Raw genomic sequence first — 27,572 nt, 5'->3', positions numbered from 1 at the left:
CAATATAGTACACGCAAACTGGCGTGCCGAGGTAATATTTAACAATCAGGGACGGAGGAGGTGTAAGAAGGGTGAGGTAGGTGTAAGTTAAGGTTGGGGGGTGGGGTGCGCGGGGATCAGAATGTGGTGCATTCATCGGCTGTCTATTACAGCGTGTACGTAATTGATCGACATTTGCCAAATCCCCACCTGTCTCCGTACGTGCACAGCACGGAACTTTGAAACACATTTTACAAATGTCATGTCGCTCATTTCGAAGCTGGAACACTATAATCAATAACAGATAGCTATCTAGAGCTTTTCGTGCGCACGTCAAGCGGACTACGGAGCGATGGCTGCCCGAACCGTATGGTGCGCTGTGTACCAGTAAGGTACATATCTATTATATGGAGTGCATGCACGAAGTGTACATGTCATGTCCCCGCTCGCCCGTGTACGTGCGTACATATATGTATAATGTCATGGCACAAAATATCCCGTCTGCGTCAAATGAACTGCGGAGCGATGATTCACGTGTGTTACCTGTAGTGAGTCGTGCTGCCTGCACTGACCTGTCACATACCTGCACATACCATGTACGTATACGTGTTATTAGCGTATACCCATGGTTTAACTCGCATGTGCGTCCCTGTTCGAGCATTAGAGTGACGTCACGATACGTGCCGCGAATAAATTATTGAGCACGATTGCCATTGCTATATAAAATCGTATTTTCTGGCACCAAATTTAATTCAAAGTCCGTGCGTTACCAAAACAATCGTTCACAAATGATGTACACACAATGCGGCGAGATGACATTTTACACAATAAATCTCAAAGAATCGCTTGGAAGTTAACATTTTCGCCACAAGAACTCGCCAATGTGTTTCTGGCGTCCAACTCTCACAGCGATGAGGGCTCCGTGTCCATTAAGCCAGTGCCCCTTTTAGCCTCGGAGCAGGAGATTGTTTGCTAGCTCCCCTGCTCTGTGCTCATGATATTGAAGTCATTAAAATACACAGTGCGCGTGCACGCGTCTAGCCGATGTGCTACATCCTGGAGCATGCGAATCACACATCATCCCGAGCATTTATTTTATCCTGCCTGTGAAACACAATGACAACTCAATCCAGCGTGAGCCTCGACCACAGGAAATAGATTTTGACCACACAATCGTCACCGAGGGAAGTGTGAGAGGGAGGGTGGAGTGTTGGGGCATAGAAGGAGTGGAGAGGTAAGGCAGAGGAATGGAGGGATGAATGGAAGAAGGAGCACAGAATTGGAAACAAATAAAAAGACACAAGTAACAAGTAACAGGTACAACAGGTACAACAACAGGTAACAAGGAGGAGATAGGTAAAAAGAAAGAGAGGGGGAGGGACAGAAATGGAAAGAGAGAAAGAAAAATGGGAGAAAGGGACGGAGAAAGACAGAGCGTACATCGAACGCTACATCTCTGCCAAATTTGTCCGAATCCATCTTCAATTTTGAGATATTTTGTTCACAAACGGACAGAGGGGGTGGTGGTGTATGAAGGGATGAGTGCCATGAGGGAGCGATGGGAGCAAGGGAGAGAGGAGAGGGAGGTTGCATTTACACATCAGCAAGAAGTCGTTTACAAAACGCCACGCAGTTTCGATCAAATTTGTATGTTTTTACAAAAATTCGCTAAAAATGGCGGAAAAGTCGTTATTTATAGAAAACAGTAATAAATAAAAAATTGTGCTTTTCTGCTAGTCTTCACAAACCCTCGCATATTCGTTAAAAAATCAATAATTACACAGGTTCTTTATCATATTGTGCAGATGACAAAAACGGGATACTTACCCTTCAATCCTCTCGTCCTGCACAGTCGATCTCCGGATTTGGCCACCAACTTGTGTAAGAGTTCTATTTCTTAATGAAAGAAGAATGGAAGACTAAACTTTGTTCTTATATTCGGTTTATTTAACAAAGGGAAGGGTAGGGAATTACGAACTGATGCAAGGTAAAATACCATACTAAACGAACTATTCTTTAACAAAGCTTTGTTCGGCCGGTCGTGGCATGATCTTCTCCCCCTTTGTAGATCTTCTTTCGTTCCTTCGTCCAGTGCAACAACCCTTTTCGAAGTCCCACTTTACCTTTTATTATCACTGTTCACTCCATATAAGGTAAGGTATTCGAGACTCCGCACGGCTCAGACAGAGACACTCTGGTTCTTCTCTTGGAGGACTCTGAGACACATCTTAGACAGTTATCAGTTTGGGATAATAAAGCACCTTTATCTTTCTTTAGGTCACTCCTTCGTGACCCCTCCGAACTAAGAATGTTCCCAGCCTTTTCTCAAGAGGAAAATACATCTTGAACAAGAGGGGAGAATATATAAATAATATATTCCTCCACAGTACCATGAGACTGAAAGATAAAATTAGGCAGTCAATTCCCAGCTTTCCCTTGTTGTCGAAGGGGAGGCTCAAAAATTGCACATAACTGAGGCTGTACTCTAATTCTGTGTACTATCTCTCATGTACGTCTTGCCTTGACGAGAACTGTTACTTTTTTCCCCTTTCTGAATGCATCAAAAATGGTACCTAGTTCAAACACACCCTCTTGCTTTCTTTTATTTGCACTGGACAGCATGTCACCTCCAGTCTTTCCTTGCTGTTTACTGCTGCCCGGCTCCACAAAAGATGTTTTGATATCCGAGAAAAACATTCCAGCTTATTCTTCGACCAAACATGAAAATCCACGCAGTACAAAGTCATCGTTTTAATGAGTAAATTCTTCCTTGTGAAAGTCAGTTTTCAAAGCTTTGCATTTGTGTGTTCCTGTCTCTGCTCTTTGCTTTGCTCTTTGTCTCTGCTCTTTGTTTTGTTATTGCACAATTTCATTATTTAACAGATATGCAAAGGTTAGGTTGCAGGAACAGTCTTTTTCATGCTGTGCTGGAGTCTTCTTTCCAAGTCACTGAGATATTTTCTGCATCTCAAATAAGTGTACAGTATAGCAATATGGGGAGAGGTGAATATGATTTGTCAAACAAAGCTTCATATCACTATTAAAATGTGAACACAACATACCCATCAAAAAACACCCATCTGTGACGACCCCTCTTTCCCAAACCACACTCCTCCCCAAAAAATCCGTGCAATTGAGCACCAACTTGGTGTGAGAGGAAAGGGCTGTCATGCTAAGATACGTGAAAATCAATAAACAATTGCATTTGGACGCATTAAGTAATTGTTAATAATAAATCCGATTTATTCCTTTAGCTACACCTTACAATGGAGCATCTTCGACCCGCTCCATGTCAGCCAGTAAACGATCCAGATTTTTTTTCCCCAAAAATAGCCCCACATTGGGTTTGTAATCTTTCTTTCGACATTTCTCCAACAAACTATTGACTTATTTGGTAAATGAAACACCAAATTTTCCTTCCTCAGTAAAGTGACACAATACCCATGCTCCAATCATTATTCAAATTTGGAAGTTCAAAAAGAAAAATTGGTGGGAAGAGAAAACCGAAAAACAAAACAAAAGACAAAAGATTCAGACAGAAGGAAGGAATTCTTCTTCTTTCATGTATCAGATGGCCAGCTCAGTGTCGTGCAGCCATGCCCTCATCTCTGGTCCTACGTCGAAGAGGCCGGCTTCTGAAGGTGGTCTGTATAGGGGGCAGGTGGTAATTATGTGTTCGGCAGTCTGCTCAGGCTCGCCGCACTCGCACGCGGCGCTGTCTGCCAGGCCCCACATCTTCAGCGATGATTTGAAACGGCCGACCCCCATACGTAGACGGTTCAGCAAGGTCCATTGCATGCGTGGTAGGTCTTCTCCTACGGCACCACCTCCTGGGTCCCAGATGTAGCGGTGGATGCGGGTGGGCCCGGCCGTTTCCCACACCTGCTTCCAAGATGCCGCCAGCCATGCGCTTCTAGACAGGTCCTCAGGGATAGAACTGAGCATCTCTTGTGCCGCCTTGTTGTAGGGATTGCGGGACTTGAGTCTGCTTGGTGGCGCCACTATCGTTGTGGTGTTGTGCAGGATGTGCCAGTCGTGTTTCTGGGCATTCCTTGCCAGGGCGAGGGTAGCATCCTCCCGTTGGAGGCCGGCCGGGGCGATTCCCGCTAGGACTGGCAGTTGGAATGCCGGGGTGGGCTTCAAGCAACCGGCTACAATGCAGAGGGCGTTGTTAATGGCAACATCAACCTTTCTCACGTGTGGGCTTCTGCTCCAGGCTGGGGCGCAGTATTCGGCTGCAGAGAAGACCAGGGCTTGCGTGGATATTCGTAGTGTCTTGGCGGAGGCTCCCCAGGTCGTACCAGCGAGACGTCGGATAAGCGAGACCCTTGATGTCACCTTGGCCTTAACTTCTTCTAGGTGTTGCTTGAAGGACAGTATCCGATCTAGGCATACACCGAGGTACTTTGGGGCTTGCTGGAACTCCAGGCGTTTGTTGTCAACGAACACGTCCAGTTCCCTTTTTGCTTCTCTGTTGTTAAGATGGTATGCTGCTGACACTGTCTTACCAATGCTGAGCTGCAAACGCCACCTCCGGAGGTAGGCTACCAAGGTGCCCATGTCTTGGTTGATACCGTTTTCCATCGCCTTCCATATTGGTCGTCGCAGCATGATGGCCAGGTCGTAGATGTAGATGTTAAACAGCCTCGGCGAGAGAACATAACCCTGCGGGACACCATTCCTCAGTCTTCTGAGCCTGCTGCGCTCGCCATCGCTGGTCTGTAGGACGAAGCTGCGGTTTGACAGCATCTCCGTGATGAAGTTCACCATATGCCGGTCCGGGATTGTCCTCAGCAACTTCAGGTGGAGTCCACCCATGGTGCCAAACGGTGTCGTATGCAGCTGTCAGGTCCAGGAACACTACGCCAGCTTTCTCATTGTCCTGGAAGCTGTCTTCGATATCTTGTGTGAGTAATATTACCTGGTCCACTGTTGACCTGCCACGACGGAAACCGGCTTGTTCTCACGGGAGCTGTGGGTCCACCACTGGGTCGATGCGGCTGTTGATCATCCTCTCCAGAATCTTAAATGGGATGCAGAGCAACGAGATCGGTCTGTAGGACTTGGAATCTTCCACAGGTTTGTTCGGCTTCGGCAGGGCTATGACGGGAGCTTGGCCCTCTGGAGGCACGACGAGAAGAACGAACACAGCCAACCAGATGTTGTTGTGCTCTGGTGGATGACGAACTCCGGATGGATGTTGTCACGGCCTGGTGACTTACCCGGCTTGAGTTTGCTCATGGCCGCATTGAGTTCGGCTGCTGTGAAGTCTCCAGAGAGATTGGCATCGGCGCTGGCCGCCTTGGAGAGAGAAGACACCTCACGCAACGTCAGGCGGGCAAAGTTTTTGTCTGCATCCGGGAAGCGACCGTTCTTCAGGAGCTGGGACGCAATGGCGTCTGCTGTCACCGGGCACCTGAATGGCATTGTATTTTTGCCTGTCAGCCAGTTGGTCTGCCATGCTTTGCGACTGGAGTGGGTAAAATTGATAGACTCAACTATTTCAGTCCATCTGGTCCTATGGGTGGTGTCCAGCTTCTGGAGTAGTGCTGTTGCAGTCGCGTCCACTTCTTCCCTGGAGCTAGTCTGCTGATGGTCACGCAGGAGATGGCTGCACTCCTCATCCCAACCTGGGATGTAGTTCTTGTTAGTCACGTGGGATGTTTTTCTTTGCTGCACCGAGGGGAACCTTACAATAGGCTGCGTATGCGGCGTCCACATCAGCAGCTTCTGGGTTCGGGAGACGGGCTGTTCTTCTTTCCGTCTCTGCAGCAAACGACTGCCAGTTAGCCTTCCGGAAGTTCCATCTCGACAGGTCTGCCCGCTACCGGCTGCACCAGTGATGGCACTTTGATGATGGACGGTCGGTGGTGTGAGCGGGGGAACCTGTCAATGACGCGTCTCTCAGGCTTCGGGTCGTTGGTGCGGCACACGGCGAAGGCCAGGTCCGGATTGGTGTAGGTGTTCCAGCGTGCAGAGAAGAAGCTTGGAGGCTCTTTTGGGTCGAACAGCAGCAGTGCATCGGTGTTGGAGGCCCAGTCGCTCAGCATCATTCCGTCTGGTATTGTGTAGTTGTAACCCCAGTCTGTGTGTTGACAGTTGAAGTCACCTGCATAGATGGCGGGTGCAGTTACGGACGGGAGTGATGATGCCATCAGCGCTGATGGAGGAGGCTTATATACGTTGACCGATGTTTCCTGGATTTTGGTGACCAGCCACTCGATGTTGGAGCCTGGTGGAGATTGGCTAATGGCTGTCCAGCTTAGTTCAGTCCTGACAAAGGTTGCCATTCCGTGCTGTTTACTGTGGATGGACCCAGCGAGAAGGAACCCAGGCAGCTTGAGGTTGTCGTGAGCTGCACAGTGTCTCTTGTAGGAGAACGACTGCTGCCTTGTTGAAGTCGGCGAGGCGTTGTATGACTTCGAGCTTGGTGGTGGTGAGGCCCTCGACATTGAGGTGGAACAGGCCTTGGTTTTCGACGGTCGGAATGGCCGCCCGTCCTGAAGAGGACATTCTATGCCTTGGTCTTGGTCTTGACCTTGGCTTGTACCTTGGCCTGCCAGCTCGATAATTGTGTGGCGACATTAGTTTCACAACATGCTGTCGTGCATGAAAGGGAAGAGAGGCTGTCTTATTCCCCGAAGGAATTCCATGTCAGGAGAAAAAAAAGAAAAAAAAGTGGAGATTTGAAAGGGATGGAAAAGCTTTGAAGAGGCTGACGGTTGCATGTGGCACCAATTAACACACTGATCGACATGTTTTGGAAGTGACCTGACCATGCAGCTTCAACGGACGAGTGTTACCGAGCTTCGGTGGGATCGAAGATCGCTCTTGATATAAAAGTGTTTGTGAGGCTGAGGACTGTTTGAGATGTGTACTTGCGTTACATGTATGTGGAGTTACTTGTGTAAATTTATAGTGGTCATTCATTGATGTGCATTCCTGTGACTGAGTAGGGGGGGGGGGCAAAATATTTTCTGTTGTACAGACATGAGACATAGAATCTGACATCCAGCAGTGATAATAGCAATGAACGAATGTGCTCAATTCTCCTGCGGGAGGGTCACGTGACGCATAACCCACCGGAAGCTCAGCACTGTCACTGTACTTTGGACAAGACAGCACCGAATCTGCATGACAAGCTGACACATGCCAGAATGAGAGGACGTGAAAGTTCGTAATGTGTGAGTACCGTGTCTGCGGTAAGGGGAGCGTTGACTCGTTCGAATACTGCTTGTTCTGTCGAACTCTACCTCCAACGAACATCTCGACTCAAGCGCAGTGCTTAGGTTGCTGACACCTCTGGTAATACTGAGCAAGCCCAATGAAGGAACGAAGCTGAACTTTGTCCCTTGGGCGAGGCATGCCGAAATGAGCAGGACAGACAACCACGTCGCTGATCGGGCCGACTTCTGCAGGCTTTGTCTGTGCAAGATGGATTTTTCCCGGTGTACTCATGTGAAACTGGAGCCAAGGCCCTGCACAAGAAGCCCTTTTAATAGAGGAAGTTCCCCTCAAGCTTCATCTGAAAGTCTTCGTGGATTTTTGCCTGATATTGGGGAGCTCGAGTGTTTTATCGCTAGTTATGTGCAAGAGCACCGTGTTGAACGACGCTAAATGAAGCACCTGATGATGCTGACCCTGAGAGGTCTCCTCTCCCACAACACGGAGCAACATGGTCGTGTGAACTCCGCTCCCCTGGTGAACGAGTGGGACGGCGTCAACCTCGGAACTCCACTGGCCGCGCGAACTCTGGGCATTCAGAAGGATTACCAAAAGGGGAAAAAACCACAAAATCAACGTGTGTATGTGTGACAATAACTACATGGCAGCCGTGGTGTTGCATGATACATGTGAAGGAGTACAGGGAAACTTGGGAAATTCATTAATGTATACCAAACGCCTTTGGTCAACAAATATTTTCTGCAGCGCAAATAAGTCGTGGAGTGAGGTGGTTGAATAGTTCCGATGAGGTTTAACAGAGTGGCCTGGTCACTGATCTGTTGGTGTGAGCATAGTCATCGGGAGCAGGCAGGGCATGGACACGAGCTATTCAACTTCTTGTTGTGGATGTTTTAAATTTCAAACAATTACAAAGGACAAAAGATATTGAAACTTCTTAGTAGCTTCCAACTGACTTCTAGCTCTTCCCACACAGCCACATCTGCCGTCTGCAAAAAGGGAACACGATTTGTTTGCAGTGTTTAACATTCGCTAATGATTGTAGTCTAATAAAGGACATAATGAATTTACATGTGCACGTCATTTTAAAGTATTAGTGCATATTTTGGCCCTTGATTACACTGTAAATGTTTTGCTTAAAGGAGAACGGAAATGACCAAAACAACTTTGCCGATTTCGAAACATAAACATATCTTAAACACTTCTATTGAGTTAATTTCACAAATATCTTCACGGTTTTATTAGAATTTGTCAAAATATCGCCGAACAAGCAAAATCAGTTTTGTCAAAACCGCAAACCGGAAATGACGTTTGCGAAGTAACCCAGTTTTTCGTTCTTAAAGCCTTGTTGGCTTCGTGATGATCAGAACACCGCTTTGTTTTCGTTACGATCAGTTGGAATCATGCCCAGTCGTTGTGTGGCTGCTGGATGTTCTAATTGTCCAAGTGAAACTGTCTCCGTTTTCAAATTCCCGAAGGATGTTAAGCTGAGATATTTGGACGAAACAAGTTCAGAGAATACGGGCGAAGTGGATGCCAACTTCATCGTCGGTGTTGTGCAGCGAACAATTTGAGCGCCACTGTTTCAATGAAATCCCACAACTTAAAGCAAGTTTGGGATTTGCTGTACAACATAAACGGGTGCTCTTTCCCTCAGCGGTACCGTCTATTTTCGTTCGTTTGGCAGAGAAACAAGATAAAAAGACGCGCAAATCGAAAGGTGCAGAAAAACTAGCAACGAAAAGGGTGAGTTGTGTGGCTTCTGTTTGTTTACATTTGACATTTGGTGACTTACTCATGTTGGTTTCTTTGTGATGGCCCGTGCTTTCCATGATTGTCAATGTAGGTGTAGTTAGCTGTTCGCAGCACATGTGTGTCCAAACAGCATGGTGCAAAACCAGGGTGGTTGATAATGCATGAAAGTACTCCAGCGTTTTCCATTTCCTCTCTAACTTTAGGTTTCTCCCTGCAGCACTTGCACTCATTCACCTGTGGCATGGCCTCACAATTACCACAACTGCACCTGTCCAGAAACAATAAGTATTTGCATATGTATGTCTGTTCTTACTAGAGCCTGTACATGAACACTACAACTGATACACCTGCAGTGCTGCACTAAGTCAATAAAGTCGTATTTCGTTTCTGTGTTTCTATCCATTTCTTGCCTCACGGCACCGAACATTAATTAAATATTAGTTATGTATTCCATTGACCAGAAAAAGAAACTTTTTCAATTAAAAAAGAGACATAAAAATGAATACCATTCAGTATTTTGGAGGCGCCCGAGATCAAAATCGATCGCCATTGTGTCTGTGTCCGACGATTTCTCTTCTTCACTCTGGACGGTATGGTTCGAATCTGCATGGGAGAATCGATTGTGATTCCCCAAGATTATTAACTTTCTCCATTTTCCGCATCAGATTGGTCTGAAATATCGCTGATATCTAGACTTACGCAACTATCGGAGTCGGTGTCTGCCATTGTTTACTATTGCGCAGTCACATCAGCTTCCTCCGATGACGTCGCATCGTGGAGGGCAGATTATCGCGAGATGCTGGCCAGCGCGAGAGAAATCGTCTGCTTATTGGCATTTTAAAACTCGGATATCTCACGATTCACGCATGCTAGAGCAACAATTTTTGCGCCAAACTTAATCTTTTTTGTTGCTACAATTAATTAATCTTAAGCATTTGATGTCTATACTCATGTCCGTTCCCCTTTAAGCTGACATTTGTATTCTGTAGTTTGCAAGCACATTTTGACCATCCTAAAATAGAAAAACCTAAAAGTTCAAGTCGATAATAGTATCGTTGAAAATAAGTCGCCGTGAGGTAGGACTGATGCATGAAGTATGTCCCCAGGTCCCTTGATAGATATTTCACACCTGAGATATTCATTTCGGCGGATGATACGCAGCTACTGAAGACAGATGACCCCGTTGCCATTCCCGTGTCCACAGTGAAGCAAGGCTTTGTCCTCGGATGTACACCGTCACAAGCTGCACTACCACATCTGACTTGGATGCTTTGGTGGCTGAGGGTGATGTCACTCACGATGTCATATAAAGCTGTTATGTCTCCTTCGAGTACATGGGCCAGCGAATACGTCACGATTTTCATGCCTACCCAATCTGGATTAATAGGCAAGAATGGGCAGTCGGTTTTGTTCATTGGCACCCGGAACATGTGGTTATTGGTGTCCACTGGCTCTTTCACGAGGACAAATGTTCCAATCCAGCGCTGCGATTGCTTCCGGAATATGTTGCTTGTTTTACATTTCATGTCAAACATTTTATGGAAAAGTACATATTATATGTCACGGTTTGACTTTGAAACTTCGAACTTTTTCACTTCTCCACTCACTTTTTCACTTGCGCATGGACTTTTTGACTTGCACTTTCACTTTGACATTTCCCCTTTGACTTTGACTTTTCGGTCTTGTTCACTTTGACAACTTGACTTTGACAAGCTGCCATCACTCAGACATCCCACTGCCACGTGCTCCGCCACTTACGCCGTTGCTGTGTCAAGCGGCTGGGGCTGCCGCCACCCCAATTGCCCCTAGACACGTCGACACACATGGTTTTTCCTAGAAAGTACACACACGTGCACCATTCCCATGGCGGCACCTCCACCCTGCGTCTTCGCATCGTTGTCTTTCGTCCCTAGGTCACCATGTAGACCGGCGCCTAATTTCCACGCGTGCCGCCTTCCTTGGACAAGCCGAACAGTGGACGCTTCTGACACTCCCTCTCGGCATTGGACACCGGCATTCGCTGTCAGGCGTAGCCACCCGGAACTTTGTGGATCGATTGATCGTGCCATCCCTCGGCGACGATCGTCTATCCGCAGTCGCCGTGCTGTCAGTAAACGCGCGCCTCGCCACGGCACTCGCACACCTGGCACGGCCGAGACACCCGAAGGCACGGTGGCCGCCCCGGCGCTCCTTTGCGTGTATAGCAACAGTGTAATTGCAAGGCACTTGTCCGAAGTTGTCCATCCTCTTGTAAAAGTACCTCGGCGACGCAATGACACCTCACACAATCACATTCACGCCGATGAACTTGCCCAAATCACAAACTCGATCGTCGGGGCGCATTCACAACTCCTCTCTGGTGCCCATTTGTGTCGCGCGTGCGTCGTGTTGCACCTCAAGGCAATCGGTGGAACAAGTGCTGCTCCCTTGCTCGCAAATTTCTGCATTTAAACGGAACAATTGACACCGGCTCCATTTTTCACAAATTACGCCATGAGAAGGCGTGTGGAAACCAAAACTTCATTCCCTGCAACACATCCCAATAACCCTAACCCTTCATTATTAGAACACGCCCACCTTGAGAGGTGTATAAGGTATAGACCACGGTCGCCAAGGTAAACGTCCATGATGTCTTTCTGTTCCCATGAGTTGTAGCCCAAGTATACCCTTGTTTTTTGTACAAGAAACTTCTCATCGAGCACTCGATCATTCTCTTTGACAAAGCTCGCTGCCCTGGTCGCCGAAAGTTAAAAGTTATCGGACAATTTCGAATGCTGAGTTCAATTTCACCCATGCGTCCTGTTGCCACAAAGCGAAGGGCCCTGTGTCATTCAACATGCAAAAGCCATCGTCATACTTTAAAGTCATCCGCTGGTAGCGATCCTTTGACATTTCACCACTTGGTGCACTCCAACAATTCATTGTACAGCCCAAACAGCGATGGCATATATAATCAGTGCGGATATGATTATATTTGCCCTTCTCCTGGAGCCAGGAACTCAGGCAAACTCGGTTACTCATTTGGCACAGGTCTACCGATTGTGCAGCAATTATCACAATATAATAGCAACTCCATGTGACCTAGCATTAAGAAATGTCCACCAAACCTAAGCCTTCCTTTCCGTCCGTTTAGAACAACTTGGTCAACTTGCCCCGACTCCAATACATACATGTGCAGCAAAATGCGTGAAGGCCTGCACAAAATCTAGTTCCCTTCAACCTTTATACACCGTCATATATTTCCGAGGTGAAAAAAAACCACCCAACAAAAACAGCGCCTTTCATTCCTAAGGTGACAATGACCCAAACAGCCCTAACAATGTTGGTAGACAAAGGAAGCTTCGTTTGTTTCCCAAAGCAGCATTTAATGGAACAACCTTTGGAGTCGCACCATTTTTGGAGGACGAAAAAAATGCCATGACAGGAAAAAAAAAAAAGAACAAACAAAAGAAACCACACGAAAAGGTGAAAAACAAAAGTCCATAAAACCGACAAAGAAATGAACAATAACAATGCAAAACAACAAAAATAGCACCAAAGGCCAAGCGTCATCGCCTTTGAGACAAAGCACAAACTTTACAACGAATGTTGTCTACCGTCAACCCTTGACACCGGCACTTCTCCCTCATGCCCTCATCGGCACGTAATACTTCGGCTACCTAAGGACACAACATACATTGAAGTAAATGCCAGTATTACCTTACACCAAGGCAATGACAAATCAGCCTCATGTCCATGGTGACTCTCTATGCGTACCCTGGCTTTTGTAACCCGTTTTGATGCAATCTCATTGGCGAACTCACGTTCCAGATGGTCCACTATTTCCTTGGTGTAATCCAACTTTCTTCTTCGTCGAACTTTTCATTGAGCACGCGGTGGACAAAGCATTAACAATGCGTCCCAATGCGAAGTCAAACAACCATTAAGAAAATGTCATGTCCTAGATGAAAGAGCGCAACAAGTCACGCGAAGTGAATGCCAATTCCAATCCAAGCAAAATCACTCCCTTTTACACAAGCAAACGCATCAGCAAAAGCTTCTCCCAGAAATTGTAGAGAATAGCACCATACTGTGTTTGAGAGGGATAAACGCTAATTCATATTCCAGGGGGTATTCAGGGTCACCGACGGGCTCGGAAGCTCCGCGGGGGATTCGTATACAACATCTGTCTTATTGGGAGCAATGTGACCCACGGTGCAGCCCGAAGTTCCTGCTTCGTGACGTCACGTTCGCACCGAAAACGCTATCCAGCTTGGGGGGCATAAACTTTATGCAGGTTGCGGGGCCGGCGAGCTATCTCGGGAAGCACCGGTCCATCAGGGTCGCCATGGATATCGACGTCTGTGCACGGTTTTCTACAAAACGGCGTTTACCTTGTCCAAATCTAACGAGCGGTTCCCGGGATATCCGTACTTTTGTGCGCCGTGACGTCATGAATCGGGCTGCAAATTGTCGTTTTTTTTTAAAACAGACGATTTTTGTCGGGTGTTTTTGATGCAACCACAAGGCGGAGAGGTGCGACCGGTCTCGTTGGTGAGGCCTGGGTCCTATCTAGTATGTCAGGAATTTTTAGGTTTCTGGGATAATCTAGTCGACCGGTACAACCGATCGTCGGAGGTCATCGCGATCGAATAAAGCGCTTCCGCATTCGCCTTTTAGACCAATGCGCATGCGCGGTTTTTCAGCACCTGGCGCGTCTGATCCCGAGCACGGAGACCGGTGCAGGTGGTATCCTCGGCCAGTCCAGTATAGTCCATATCACGTGCATGTTTTGGGAAGTGCCTGTTTCGGTTCGCTATGACCGGACAAAGTCGGCAAATTCTTGAAAAGGCGACGCGCCTCAAGTCTTGTATTCTGAAATGACGCGGGGTCTGGGGAGGGGAGCTGAAGAATCAGTGTCCACAAAGTCGCCAGTGGTCTTGAAATTTGCACAATCATGTCCCCTACACAATGACGTTTATTTCATCAAAATCCGACCAGCGGTTCCCGAGATAATGGAACATGTCATCGCGCAACACCACAACGGACTTTCGTAGTTCGCTTTTTGGAGCCCCGTGGCACGTCCCGATATTTCGAGAAGTACACATTTGCCAAGGTCGCCCAACTTATGACAATTTGCGCATGAATAACCTACACCAGATGACGTTTACAGCGTCAATCGGATCCGTGGTTCGGGAGATAATGCAACGTCATCGCGCCACACCAGAACGGACTTTCGTAGTTCGCTTTTTGGAGCCCCGTGGCACGTCCCGATATCTCGAACTACACATCTGCCAAGGTCGCCCAACATATCACAATTTGCGTATCAATCCGCTCCACATGATGACCTTTACGGCGTCTACATTGGACCGGCGGTTCGCCAGATAATCGAACATATGTGATCCGTACCACGTGACGTCACAACCGAAGCGGTCTACCATTGAAAAAAATAGTCTCGCGGCATGTCGACGATATCGTGAGAATTAAATCACAAAAACAAAAGTTGCGATATCGCAAAAGTTGCGCAGTGTTGGGAGAGGTCAAAACGTTCGGTCTCGTGTCGCTCTACAACTTAGCGGGGAGTTTGTGCAGATGGGACCGGCGGAACATAGCTTTGAGTTTGTGCAGATGGGACCAGCGGAACATAGCTTTGAGTTCGTCCAGATGGGGCCGACAGTGCGGGAAAAATTTGCAGATGATTGGTCATGCATGACAGCACAAATAGTGGTGACAACATGGCAGTGACAGTGTTTAGGTGTTAAATTGTTTGGTCAGGCACAGCGGGAGCATTTTGTATCATTAATAGCCAGACTATTGGCAATTTATTTGCAGCAGATACAATACAAGTCTTGTTCTTGCATGTGACAGAAATCAGTAATAATGTAACGCAATTATATAAAATTGAAATAATGAGGTAGGTACGCATCATACAGCAGCGACAACGAAGGAGTGAATGTTTGCGCTGTGTAACTATTATTGTCAACATGTCATTACTGCGTCATTTTAAACACGTGCAATAAAGGTGATTTTGTACACAATATTGAAAGATATAGTGACAGTGCAAATATTTATCAAAGATTGACCACAGTTTGTGTTTCATTTGCAGAACACAACAGAACAAATATTATTCAGTTACAGAATGAATCAGAATGGCATTGCTGATCATGACATTGGCATTTGAAACACATGCAATACAAGTGATTTTGTACACAATATTGAAAGATATAGTAGTGACAATGCAAATATTTATCAAAGATTGACCACAATTTATATTTCATTTGCAGAACACAACAGATCAAATATTCTTCAGTTACAGAACGAATGAGAATGAGAATGACATTGCTGATCATGACATTGGCATTTTAGGATAGTGTATGAGGGTTGTAGAACACAACAGAGTTCTCTCTCTCTCGTACAGAGTCAAAAAAAATAATTGTATTATGGTAGTTCGTTCTTTGTGCACATGTAAGACATCTCTGTTGGGAGCTTGCCCAGAGGGTTTCGTCACATGCCCATAGCATCACACCAATTCCTTCAAGGCTCACCCTTATCTCAGTTGCGGAGGCCATTACTCACTAAAAGGGAGGGAGAGATGAGCATTCCTGTGTTCAATTGGCAAAATAAAGTTGGTAGAGAGTGATAAAAATGCAAGTTGGCTTTGCAGAGGAGATACAATAACACACTTGTGTGGCTATGTCCATAAGGTGTAAAGAGACACTGTGCACCATTGAACAATTTGCCATTCATTGTTCTTGATTGTGCTGGCTGAAGTCTCAGGCGGTTAGGTTAGTCGTCGTCTTGCAGCACACACCTGATAGGGAATGGACTTGGGTTTTCAGGTTCTGCTACCATGAGATGTTGGTGTAGATCTTGGACCTCTTGGTGTGTTGTTAGTCCCACAATTAATCCACATCAACTCGCTGTTTCTCTGTTGCCATTTAATGAATAGCTGTTATCCGACACGTTGAATCGCCGTGGTGTTCTTGCGACAAAGCCGTGCTATAGCTCCGTGCCATTGGAGCTAGAAGAGTTTCCGCTGTTGCTCGTTTTCTTGGTCTCTGCCAGCCGCGGGGAAAGCGGTGACGAGGACATACAGCCCCCAGGGCCGGTAGTGTATGTCCTTTGTGAACCTGTATCCTTGTTCTGTGTTGTGTTCAGTGAGCTGTCTCCTTAGACGACACGTTTCGCCTATATCGATGACTTCGGTGTCCTTTGTGCTCACAAGCAGGTGCACGAATCCGTCATCTGTGTTCAAGTTCATGAGTTGCTGTTTGAAGACCCTGTTAACCACACGGATGGGATTGTGAAGAACGTTGACGCTTTGCAGCAACCCATCTATTAGTGTCCTGAAGTTGGAGGATTGGCGAGGAAGTGTTTGTATGGCTGTCATTGTGTCCTCTACGTCTCCGACGAAGATAATGTCCGCCAAGCTGCCCACACGACTGAGAACCACCAACAGCATTTTGGGAGACCACAGTCTATACATGCTTTGTCGTTCATTGATCTGGGTGGCCATTCGAACACACGTTTGGCCTTGCACTTTGTGGATGGTCGTGGCTACAAAATAACAGTGGTCACTGGTATCTTCGCCCCTTCATCATTCTGCGTCCGACAATGCTTGGCATGGAGTATCGCCGTGCAATGTTGAATGTTGCCCATTCTGCAGGAATGTTTGCAGGGTTCACAGGCTGCTGTCCCACTGGGATGAGGGTGATTCTGACACGTTGTTGCTGGAGCGGGAGCTGCATTGGTTGTACGACATTGTTATCAACATTTCACGCACCAGGCATAATTGTCCTTGTGAAAACCGTGGCATATGTCGTGTGTATATGTATATATTATAATTATATTATTATATAATTATATATTTATATATTATATATATTATATATTTATAATTATATATTTATTATAATTATATATTACTAGGGCATTGCCCGTACTATATCTATATCTAAAATTATATCCCCCCCCTCTATTTACATGAAATGGTTTGGTCCAAAGCGAACGGCTTCCGGAGTTTGGTAAAGAAATCGCCATCGCGTGCACAAACGCGCAGGAAAGCGAATGAATCGCAAATTCGTTTTTATTAGTTTTAAAACATAGTTTAACGCCAACATAGTTTGCAAACGTGAAATAAATGAATACGCTCTCAAATGTGCCATCCGAGGCAGAGTGTGTCCGCCACGTTCGGCACACGCGATAGTTCGCTGCTCTCTGATTGGTTGAATCGTTTTTTGGACATAGCTCGGTAAGTAATTGTCCGATTAATATGAAACCTTGAAAAGGCACATCCTCGGGTCCCCAGCAATATACCTGGCAAGTTAAAAGTATATCGGACCCGTGGTTGTCGAGAAACAGCGGTCACAGACAAACGTACAAACAGAGATTACTGGAATTATAGATAGATATTATATATTATATAATTATATTATACAATTATATGTATAATCCGGCATACCATGTGAGATGCATCATTGCACCTTCATAAAGGAGTCGATGTTGCGGTTCGGAGCACGAGTAGTTGAGCTTCCGACTGATCGTGACGTTTGCCGAGTGCCAGTTGCCATTTGTTGTTTCGACCTCATCGACAGCAGTATGTGTTGCAGAGTGCAGTGTTCGGTCACTGCGTTTGCTTTGCAGAAATTGTTCCACGGCTACATCCACAGCTTCCCTCTTCCCAAATACTTGCAATACGTCCGATGGCACTTCTGCCCATGTTTGTACAAACTGCTGAGGAACACAACGGCGTCACATGATGTTGCAGAATTCCCAAATTTCTGCATCCCCCAGCTTGTTACATCGCATAAGCTCAATCAGACGGCGTAGCTGAGGGTCACGGCTACAGCGGACGTAATGTTGTCGGACGAGTATGCGAAAACTGGTCAGCATAGCAACTGGTCCATACGGCCTGTCCTTCGATTGGTGCCAGCTGATGGATGTCACCCGTGGCCACACTTAGAGTTCCACCAAACGGCACGGGGCTTGCATCGAGTTGTCGCATGGCCATATCCAGGACTGTGAATAATTCACCGGGAATCAAGCCAATCTCTTTGACGAACATAATCTTGATCTGTCGTAGAGCCTGCGTTTTCAGTGGGGACCTGGCCAGCTTGTGCAGGCATTGCTCTGCAATTCGTCGAACTGAGTGTACCAATATCCACCACCGGCATACCAGTAATTAGATGTAGGTGTTCACCACCGAGACATCGAGCACGTTCAGACGTACAGTGCATTCAGAAAGTATTCAGACCCCTTCACTTGTTTCACATTTTATGTTGCAGCCTTATGCTGAAATCGTTTAAATTCATTTTTTCCATCAATCCACACTCAATTCCCCATAATGACAAAGAATATATGAATGAATGATCGTTTTAAGGCCATTTTCCCCGTTAGAGCGGGGGTTAGCCTTGCGGGCCCCATGACAATCATGGTTCCCTGTTTGAGGCAATGTTTTTATGGCCGGATGTCCTTCCTGACGCCAACCCTTGGTCGCCTCTTACGATGCGCAGGGATACGGTGTACCTATTCTAAACCGGGGTACACACCAGGATCATTCATCCCAGCAAGCTGGTACTCAATTTGCCGTCCTCGGAAGGATGACAGGCTGAGTCAACCCCCCTGGCGTTAATTCAGCGATCGACCGGGATTCAAACCCAGGATCCTAGGATCCCAAGCCGGCACCCTAACCGCTAAGCCAACACCATAATGACAGAGACAAGTGGATTTTAGAAAGTTTTGCAAATTTATTAAAAAGAAAAAACTGAAATATCACATAGACAAAAGTATTCATGCCCTTTGCCATGACACTTGAAATTTAGCTCAGGTGCCTCCCATTTCCTTTGATCATCTTCGAGATGTTTCTACACCTTGATTGGAGTCAACCTGTGGTAAATTCAATTCATTGGACATGATTTGGAAAGGCACACACCTGTCTATATAAGGTCTCACAGCTGACGATGTATATTAGAGCAAAAACCAAGCCATGAGGTCGAAGGAACTTCCTGCAGAGCTCAGACCGGATTGTGTCGAAGCACAGATCTGGGGAAGCCTACAAAAAAATTGCTGCTGCATTGAAGGTTCCCAAGAGCACAATGGCCACCATAATTCTTAAATGGAAGAAGTTTGGAACAACCAGGACTCTTCCAAGAGCTGGCCGCCCGGCCAAACTAAGCAATCGGGGGAGAAGGGCCTTGGTAAGAGGTGACCAAGAACCCGATGGTCACTCTGGCTGAGCTCCAGAGATCCTGTGTGGAGACGGGAGAAACCTCCAGAAGGACAACCATCACTGCAACACCACCGATCTGGGCTTTATGGCAGAGTGGCCAGATCGAAGCCTCTCCTCAGTGAAAGACACATGAAAGCCCGCTTGGAGTTTGCAAATAAGCACCGAAAGGACTCTCAGACTGTGAGAAACAAGATTCTGTGGTCTGATGAAACCAAGATTGAACTGTTTGGCCTCAATTCTAAGTGTCATGTCTGGAGGAAACCAGGCACCGCTCATCACCTGCCCAATACCATCCCAACGGTGAAGCATGGTGGTGGCAGCATCATGCTGTGGGGGTGTTTTTCAGCAGCAGGGACTGGGAATGGTCAGGGTTGAGGGAACAATGAATGGAGCAAAGTACAGAGATGTCCTTAATGAAAACCTGAAACAGAGCGCTCAGGACCTTAGACTGGGCTGAAGGTTCACCTTCCAACAGGACAATGACTAAGCACACAGCCAAGACAAAGCAGCAGTGGCTTAGGGACAACTCTGTGAAGGTCCTTGAGTGGAGTGTCACATTGGTAGTTCGGTCATCATTGAGGACAGCGCCAACACAGGGGTGTATTACAGTCTCTGTCGCAGCAGTGATAACCCGTTCCTCCTTGCTCTCTGTGAAGGTCCAGCTCGAGCCCTGACTTGAACCCAATCAAACATCTCTGGAGAGACCTGAAAATGGCTGTCCACCGACAGTCCCCATCCAACCTGACAGAGCTAGAGAGGATCTGCAGAGAACAATGGCAGAAAATCCCCAAATCCAGGTGTGCAAAGCTTGTCGTGTCATACCTAAGAAGCCCCGAGGCTGTAATCGCTGCCAAAGGTGCTTCCACTAAGTACTGAGTTAAGGGTCTGAATACTTATGTCAATGTGATATTTCCGTTTTTTTCTTTTTAATAAATTTGCAAAACTTTCTAAAATCCTGTTTTCTCTGTCATTATGGAATATCGAGTGTAGATTGATGAGGGGGAAAAAAGGAATGTAAACTATTTCAGCATAAGGCTGCAACGTCACAAAATGTGAAAAAGTGAAGGGGTCTGAATACTTTCTGAATGCACTGTATATGCCACGAGAAGTGTGTTGAATCCCAGCGACATGGAGTACACTTGACACAAGGAGGAGAAAGGTTTTGCCTGCTCCAGGACCACCAACGAACAGAGGGAACTGAATGGACGTATCGTCTGTGTTGGAGTGCATCCTGCAACACAGCAAATAGCACACGGCATTGCTGAGTGCAATTTGCTGCTCTTCCAATGATTCGTTTGAATGGTTTTCTGTTTGCTGGAGAACAGGTACGTAATGCACAGGGATGCGACATTTCATTGCTGCATGGTCAGGAAAGTTGGGCAGGTTCTGAAGGCTGAGGGCATCTTCCGCTGCGTGTTGTCGACTCGTTTCGGGCTGCTGTAGTTGTGCATTGCTGGCTTCACTGATGGCTGTCTGTCGCTCGAGGCATTGCTTCAATCCGGCCACCAACACATGCACAATCCTGGAGAACTGTCTCGTTCCTATTGGGAGCCACATGAGTTGTTCAATATATTGACGTGCCAGGTGGTGAATACTTGCAATGTCAGTTACTCCGTCAGTAATCAGGCGAACTTTTACGAAAGCACATTTCAGGTCGGGGCAGGAGTAGAGATCAACTTCTGTGTGGAATTTGCCCATGCTGAGGAGATGAACGAGGAAACATGGCATCACAAATGGTGTTACGGCTGTGAATACCACGATGTTATTCACTTTGGTAACAACGAATTTCCGATAGAAGTCAGACTTTTCACCACAGTCATCATGTTCATATTCAGCATGTCAGGGGGCGAATATGGCCTGGTACATTTGAGCAGCTTGTTCAGCACGTGACGGGATGTCACTATGCGTTTGTTGTTCCACAAATGCCACAGCGTCCTTTACATGTGCTTGGCGCAGGTGTATTCGTTGCATCTTCCCGCTGATCCAGCATGAGGTGAGGGTGGCGTCGATCTCGTACCGCTTGCATGTTTTCATGCAGAACCATCGGTTATAGGAGTGCAGATCATCAAAAAGCATCAACTGGTGGACGAACCGAGAACTTCCAGGTGTTATCTAGGTAGTAGTATCCGTTGAGCAATTGCCGAATGACGATGGTGTGATTGTAAGTAAACTGGCGCCACGTTGCGAGCCCTTGACGTGCTTGCACTGCTTCGGGTGTCCCTCCTATGGCGTCCACATCATGCTGTCGTGCACGTTGTTTTGTCTCCGCTGACCTATACTCTGGTGCTTGTGTCGACCCATGTGTGTATTCCACATTGGTTGTAATGAAAGGCAGACGGAGACTGTGCCACATCATCTCGGGCAAACCAATTTCCCTCGCCATATGTTCTCCTCCATCCTTGCTGCTCTTCATTGCTTGTGGTGTGATTTTTTTTTTCTTTCATAATTCGTGAGGTCACTGAGCTGTACATGAACCGTGTTGTTTGACGGGTCCTTGCTGTTGCTGCTGCCTTTGAAATCAGCTTCTCTTTTCTCTTCCACACCGGCAGCATACTTGCACACATACGCCACTTGGAATCGCGTGTCGCACAGCTGAACGTTCATGCAGGATTGCATGGCGAGCCAGAATTGTGGTATCGTGGGGATGAAGGTGATTGTGATTGATCCAGTGATTGAGTTTAATCTGCTGATTGTGATTGATCTGCTGATGTGATGGATCTACTGATTGTGATCGATCTGCTGATTTTGATTGAGTTTGATCTGCTGATTGTGATGGATTTACTGATTGAGATCGATCTGCTGATTGTGTTCGCTCCTTTTTGTGTAGTTTTAAACTGAAGAAACCTAACATGGATTTTTTTTCTCCCCTTCTTGTTTTTGAGATTATTGTCCTGGTGAAATGTGCATATGCAGAAACTTGGATGAGTACACAGGAAAGGAATACAAGAGTGTTCATTGAAATCTGAAGCAATGTTCAAGAACATTTTTCACAAAATGTGCAATTCTTTCGAGCACTGACTTTTATCACATTGCTCATCAATATTATCAAAAGCGTTATATATTTCAGTGAATTTTCATTTAAAGTCCATGAAACATGAGGTGGTAGAAATGCTTCCCATCGATGGCAGCTCGGTGTATTTTGGAAAGGAAGTGATTAACATTACGTGGTGTCATATCATGAGACTTCAACGTTGTGATTATTAGACAAACCACCAAATCATTTTCTTACCTCATTCTCTGCAGTTGTCGTTTCTCTTCACCTGCTTCTTCAATAAGTTTTTCCAGCACATCGTTTTACTGGGAAAAAAAAGAAAGAAAAAAAAGTCAACAATAAGAATAAAAAAACAGCAACCCTTGTTCATGGATATATTGGTTTTTCACGAGTATTTCTTTTATCCAAGTTTAAAATAAAGTTTAGAAAAGCTTTCATTGCAAGATGATGTGATCTTTGAATGATGCCGATTGTAAATGAGATTTCATTTTAAATACCTCAGCTACCAAAGGTGAACAAAGGTTATATTTTAACCCCTGTCTGTCTGTAAACATTATATCTCAAAAGGTTAAAGATTAATTCGGATGAAATTTGGTCGACAGGTTTAGTTGGGTGTGTGACGAGGACGAATTGATTCGATTTTGGTGAATTTTATTTTTAATTTTCCAAGTGATTCTTCACCATTGAGAAATGGGACCAAAAACGATATATAGCCTGATATCTCCAAACGTTGTGGACGGATTCGGACAAAATTTAGCAGAGATGTATCGTATGTGACAAGGACGAAATGATTAGGTTTTGGTGAATATCCGGAATCGGATCTGGATACTAGAATTTTAGTGATTTTTCACCAGAAGTTTGACCGAGTTGACCTCTTTACCTCAAAATAGTTGCTTTCCCAATTCAATGATGCACCATACAATTGCTGTTTAGTTTTCAATGGGTGTTTGTTTGCAGTGGGTGTTTGTTTGCCTTTGGCTGAAGGAGATAATAGTTTGAGAGAGATCAGATCCCCAAACATATCACGTGCTTCCAAACTCCACTCCATCTCCCAAATTTCTCCCAGGGAGGGGACCCTGGTGCGGAAGCCCTCGTTTAAATGGTTGTTGCAGCTTGAAGGGAAGCAAGCTCCAATGGACATTCAATGTGTTGATTTGTCTCTATTGGCGGCATATTTAATAAATAGCACCGCAAAGCGGGCGTAACCCCTCAGCCCATGCATGGTGGAAACCAATTTCAAGATGGCTGCCGTGGCGTCTATATTGAAAATCGCATCGCGCCCATTTTCGAAAGGAACCTTCCTCTACTCAACCCCAACACACACTGCAAACATGGATTTAATCGGCAAGCCGTTCTGCTCGAAATTGACGGAAACCAATTTCAAGATGGCTACCGTGGCAGCCATATTCAAATCGCAGCGTGCCCATTTTCGAAAGGAACCTTCCTCTAATCAACCCCAACACACACTGCAAAAATGTATTTAATCTGACAAGCCATTCTGCTCGAAATTGACGGAAACCAAATTCAATATGGCTGCCGTGGCGGCCATATTGAAAATCACAGCGCGCCCATTTTCGAAGGGAACCTTCCTCCACTCAACCCCAACACACACTGCAAAACTGCATTTAATCGAACCAGCCGTTCTCCTTGAAATTGACGGAAACCAAAAGTTGACGAAGGCCCGCCCGCCCAGACGCCCGCCCGCCAGGACGCCCGCCCGCCCGGACAACGCCCGTGATGACAATACCTCTTAGCCCAATTTGGGCAGAGGGGTGAAAAGTGGTGACGAAAGCTTGGCAGGCCTTTTCATTTGCTCGAGTGAAGAAAGTGGGTGATCATCAAATGTTCATTTTCGATTGAATTAACCATTACTTTATAATTCATTTATTAAAATCGATGGCAATGATCGGGGTTCAACTCGACATTTTGTTGATGTCCGGTGACAAACCCTTGACTTCGTGCTGTCACCCTGGAAGTATGCAATGACGTCACGTCGCTCCGGGATACAAAAGCCGTCTGCCATTATGGGAGACGAACAAATGTGACGGCTAAACCGCCCCGGTAAACAAATTTGAAGATCGAGACTAAAATCAATTGATATTGAGCCTAGCATGTGGACATACTTACCACTCATGAAATGGTCGCCACATACACCAGCTCGGATACACTTGTCTCCCGTAATGGCGGCAACATTATGCAGCCCAGTTCTCACAGCAGAAGTGACGTCTGTTGTATACTGCTAATGCCACAACTCAAGGCAGCAATTGCATGTTTTGAAAGTCCTCTCTGGTCTTCATGACTGAACGAAATGACTGAGAATACAATATAACTGTGGGGGTCTAGCGAGTACAAAGGTCTACAGACTCTGCAGGATGTTTGCTGTCACTTTAACCTACGTTACACCGGATTAAAGGCCAATGAAAACAACCCATCAGGTGTCGGTTTACCTTTGACTCTGCGGGAACGACAAACTGCGGTGGTAATTTCACTTCATCGAGATCACAGTCAGTGTTGAAGGTAACGGGCACAGGAAGAGGGTTGTGCAGAACCAACGAGGTGGAAGCACCGTGTCGGGCGGTTGCCGACAACTCCAGAACTTGCACGACGTCGGGAGAGGTCGTGTGGAATATCAACATGAAGAAGATGAACTCGTGTCTCCTTGTTGAGGAAAATTACCTGCAGGGTGTAGGGACAATCAACGATTACACCTGCACAGGTTTCAACAGTACAATCTGTGCAGTTGATGAGGTTTCCTGAGCAAGTTGGACCTTTTACATCAGGGCTGTGCAAAACCTAAGGGCTCTCATACTACCTGAGAGTTTCAAGCAATGCAAAGAATTCAAAGATCGGTTCAATCGATCAGGATTTATTCACACAGGTTCTGCCAACATCCAAGAAGCACACACAGCCTTTCCCGCCTAACCACGGCTCCGCACACACGTCATGCATTACAACATCCACGTCCTGTAACATCCTCAATATCCGGGTCCTGAAACATCCCGACATCCGGGACCTGACACATCCCCCACATCCGGGTCCTGAAACATCCCCAACATCCGGGCCCTGACACATCCTCAACATCTGGGTCCTGGGACATCCCCAACATCCGGATCCTGTGACATCCCCAACATCCGGTTCCTGTATCATCTGCAACATCCGGTCCTCTATCGTCCGCAACATCCGCGTCCTCTATTGTCCGCAACATCCGGGTATTGTATCATCCCCAACATCCGGGTCCTGTAACATCCCCAACATCCGCGTCCTGAAACATCCCCAACATCCAGGTCTTGTAACATCCCCAACATCCGGGTCCTGAAACATCGCCAACATCCGGGTCCTGCAACATCCCCAACATCCCCAACATCCGCGTCCTGAAACATCCCCAACATCCATGTCCTATAACATCCCCAACATCCGGGTCGTGAAACATCCCTAACATCCGCGTCCTGAAACATCCCCAACATCCAGGTCCTGAAACATCCCCAACATCCACGTCCTGAAACATCCCCAACATCCGGGTCCTGAAACATCCCCAACATCCGCGTCCTGAAACATCCCCAACATCCGTGTCGTGTAACATCCCCAACATCCGGGTCCTGAAACATCCCTAACATCCGCATCCTGAAACATCCCCAACATCCGCGTCCTGTAACATCCCCAACATCCGGGACCTGCAACATCCCCGACATCCCTGACATCTGGGTCCTGAAACATCCCTGACATCTGGGTCCTGAAACATCCCCAACATCCAGGACCTGAAACATCTCCAACATCCGGGTCCTGTAACATCCCCGACATCCGGATCCTGAGACATCCCCAACATCCGGGTCCTGCAACCTCCCCAACATCCGGGTCCTGCAACCTCCCCAACATCCGGGTCCTGCAACCTCCCCAACATCCGGGTCCTGCGACATCCCCAACATCCGGGTCCTGCGACATCCCCAACATCCGGGTCCTGCGACATCCCCAACATCCGGGACCTGCAACATCTCCAACATCCGGGTCCTGTAACATCCCCGACATGCGGGTCCTGAAACATCCCCAACATCCGGGACCTGAAACATCTCCAACAGCCGGGTCCTGCAACATCCCCAACATCCGGGTCCTGTATCATCCCCAACATCCTGGTCCTGTATCATCCGGGTCCTGTATCATCCCCAACATCCGGGTCCTGTAACATCCAGTTTCTTCACATAATCAATTCGTAATCAACCAGCTAACGGCACATCATTAATCAATTCGTAATCAACCAGTTAACTGTACATCATCAATTCATTAATCAACCAGTTAACTGAACATAATAAATTCATTAATCAACCAGTTAACCATACATAATCAATTTATTAATCAACCAGTTAACTGTACATGATCAATTTGTAATCAACCAGTTCACTGTACATAATCAATTCGTAATCAACCAGTTAACTGTACATAATCAATTCGTAATCAAGCAGTTAAATCTACATAATCAATTCGTAATCAACCAGTTAACTGTCTTTCATTGAGGAGAGGCTTCCGTCTGGCCACTCTGCCATAAAGCCCAGATCGGTGGAGTGTTGCAGTGATGGTTGTCCTTCTGGAAGTTTCTCCCATCTCCACACAGGATCTCTGGAGCTCAGCCAGTGACCATCGGGTTCTTGGTCACCTCTTACCAAGGCCCTTCTCCCCCGATTGCTCAGTTTGGGCGGGCGGCCAGCTCTTGGAAGAGTCCTGGTTGTTCCAAACTTCTTCCATTTAAGAATTATGGAGGCCACTGTGCTCTTGGGAACCTTCAATGCAGCAGAGATTTTTTTTGTAGGCTTTCCCAGATCTGTGCCTCGACACAAACGTGTCTCTGAGCTCTGCAGGCAGTTCCTTCGACCTCATGGCTTGGTTTTTGCTCTGATATGCATTGTCAGCTGTGAGACCTTATATAAACAGGTGTGTGCCTTTCCAAATCATGTCCAATCAATTGAATTTACCACAGGTGGACTCCAATGAAGGTGCAGAAACATCTCAAAGATGATCAAGAGAAATGGGAGGCACCTGAGCTAAATTTCAAATGTCATATCAAAGGGTATGAATACTTATGTAAATATGATATTTCAGTTTTTCTTTTTAATAAATCTGCAAAACTTTCTAAAATCCTGTTTTCTCCGTCATTATGGGGGTATTGAGTGTAGATCGATGATGGAAAAAATGAATTTAAACGATTTCAGCATAAGGCTGCAACATAACAAAATGTGAAAAAAGTGAAGGGGGTCTGAATACTTTCTGAATGCACTGTATATCTCAAAGGTCATCTACTCCTGTGCTTCAGTTTTCAAGGTTGCGTTTAATTCCTGAACCAGACTATGGTACTTTGCAGGCAAGGTGTTGCAACGAGTCCACAATCGTATTATTGTTTATCCTTGTTCTGTTGGTTGTAATCTCCTTCAGCAGGGGACAAATTGTGGAACAGAGCCCTCCCAGAAGCCA

The 27,572-nt window shown here is 46.4% G+C and overlaps 1 long non-coding RNA gene across 2 annotated transcripts; it reads left to right on the top strand.

Moving 5' to 3' along the window:
- Positions 1-313: 313 nt before the first annotated feature.
- On the top strand, positions 314-22,479 carry LOC137414225 (uncharacterized). Of its 2 annotated transcripts, none has more exons than XR_010981847.2 (3): positions 314-371; positions 21,673-21,773; positions 22,006-22,479. It is a non-coding gene; the product is annotated as an uncharacterized LOC137414225 (long non-coding RNA). The 2 variants fall into 2 exon arrangements; XR_013621826.1 differs by lacking the exon at positions 314-371 and adding an exon at positions 16,502-16,648.
- The last annotated feature ends 5,093 nt before the right edge of the window (positions 22,480-27,572 follow it).

The sequence above is a fragment of the Myxine glutinosa genome, chromosome 1 (assembly GCF_964187855.1).
Source record: "Myxine glutinosa chromosome 1, kmMyxGlut1.1, whole genome shotgun sequence".
Taxonomy (NCBI): Eukaryota; Metazoa; Chordata; class Myxini; order Myxiniformes; family Myxinidae; genus Myxine; species Myxine glutinosa.
The sequence above is the reverse complement of the archived record's forward strand: the minus strand, read 5'-3'. Positions and strand labels throughout refer to the sequence as shown.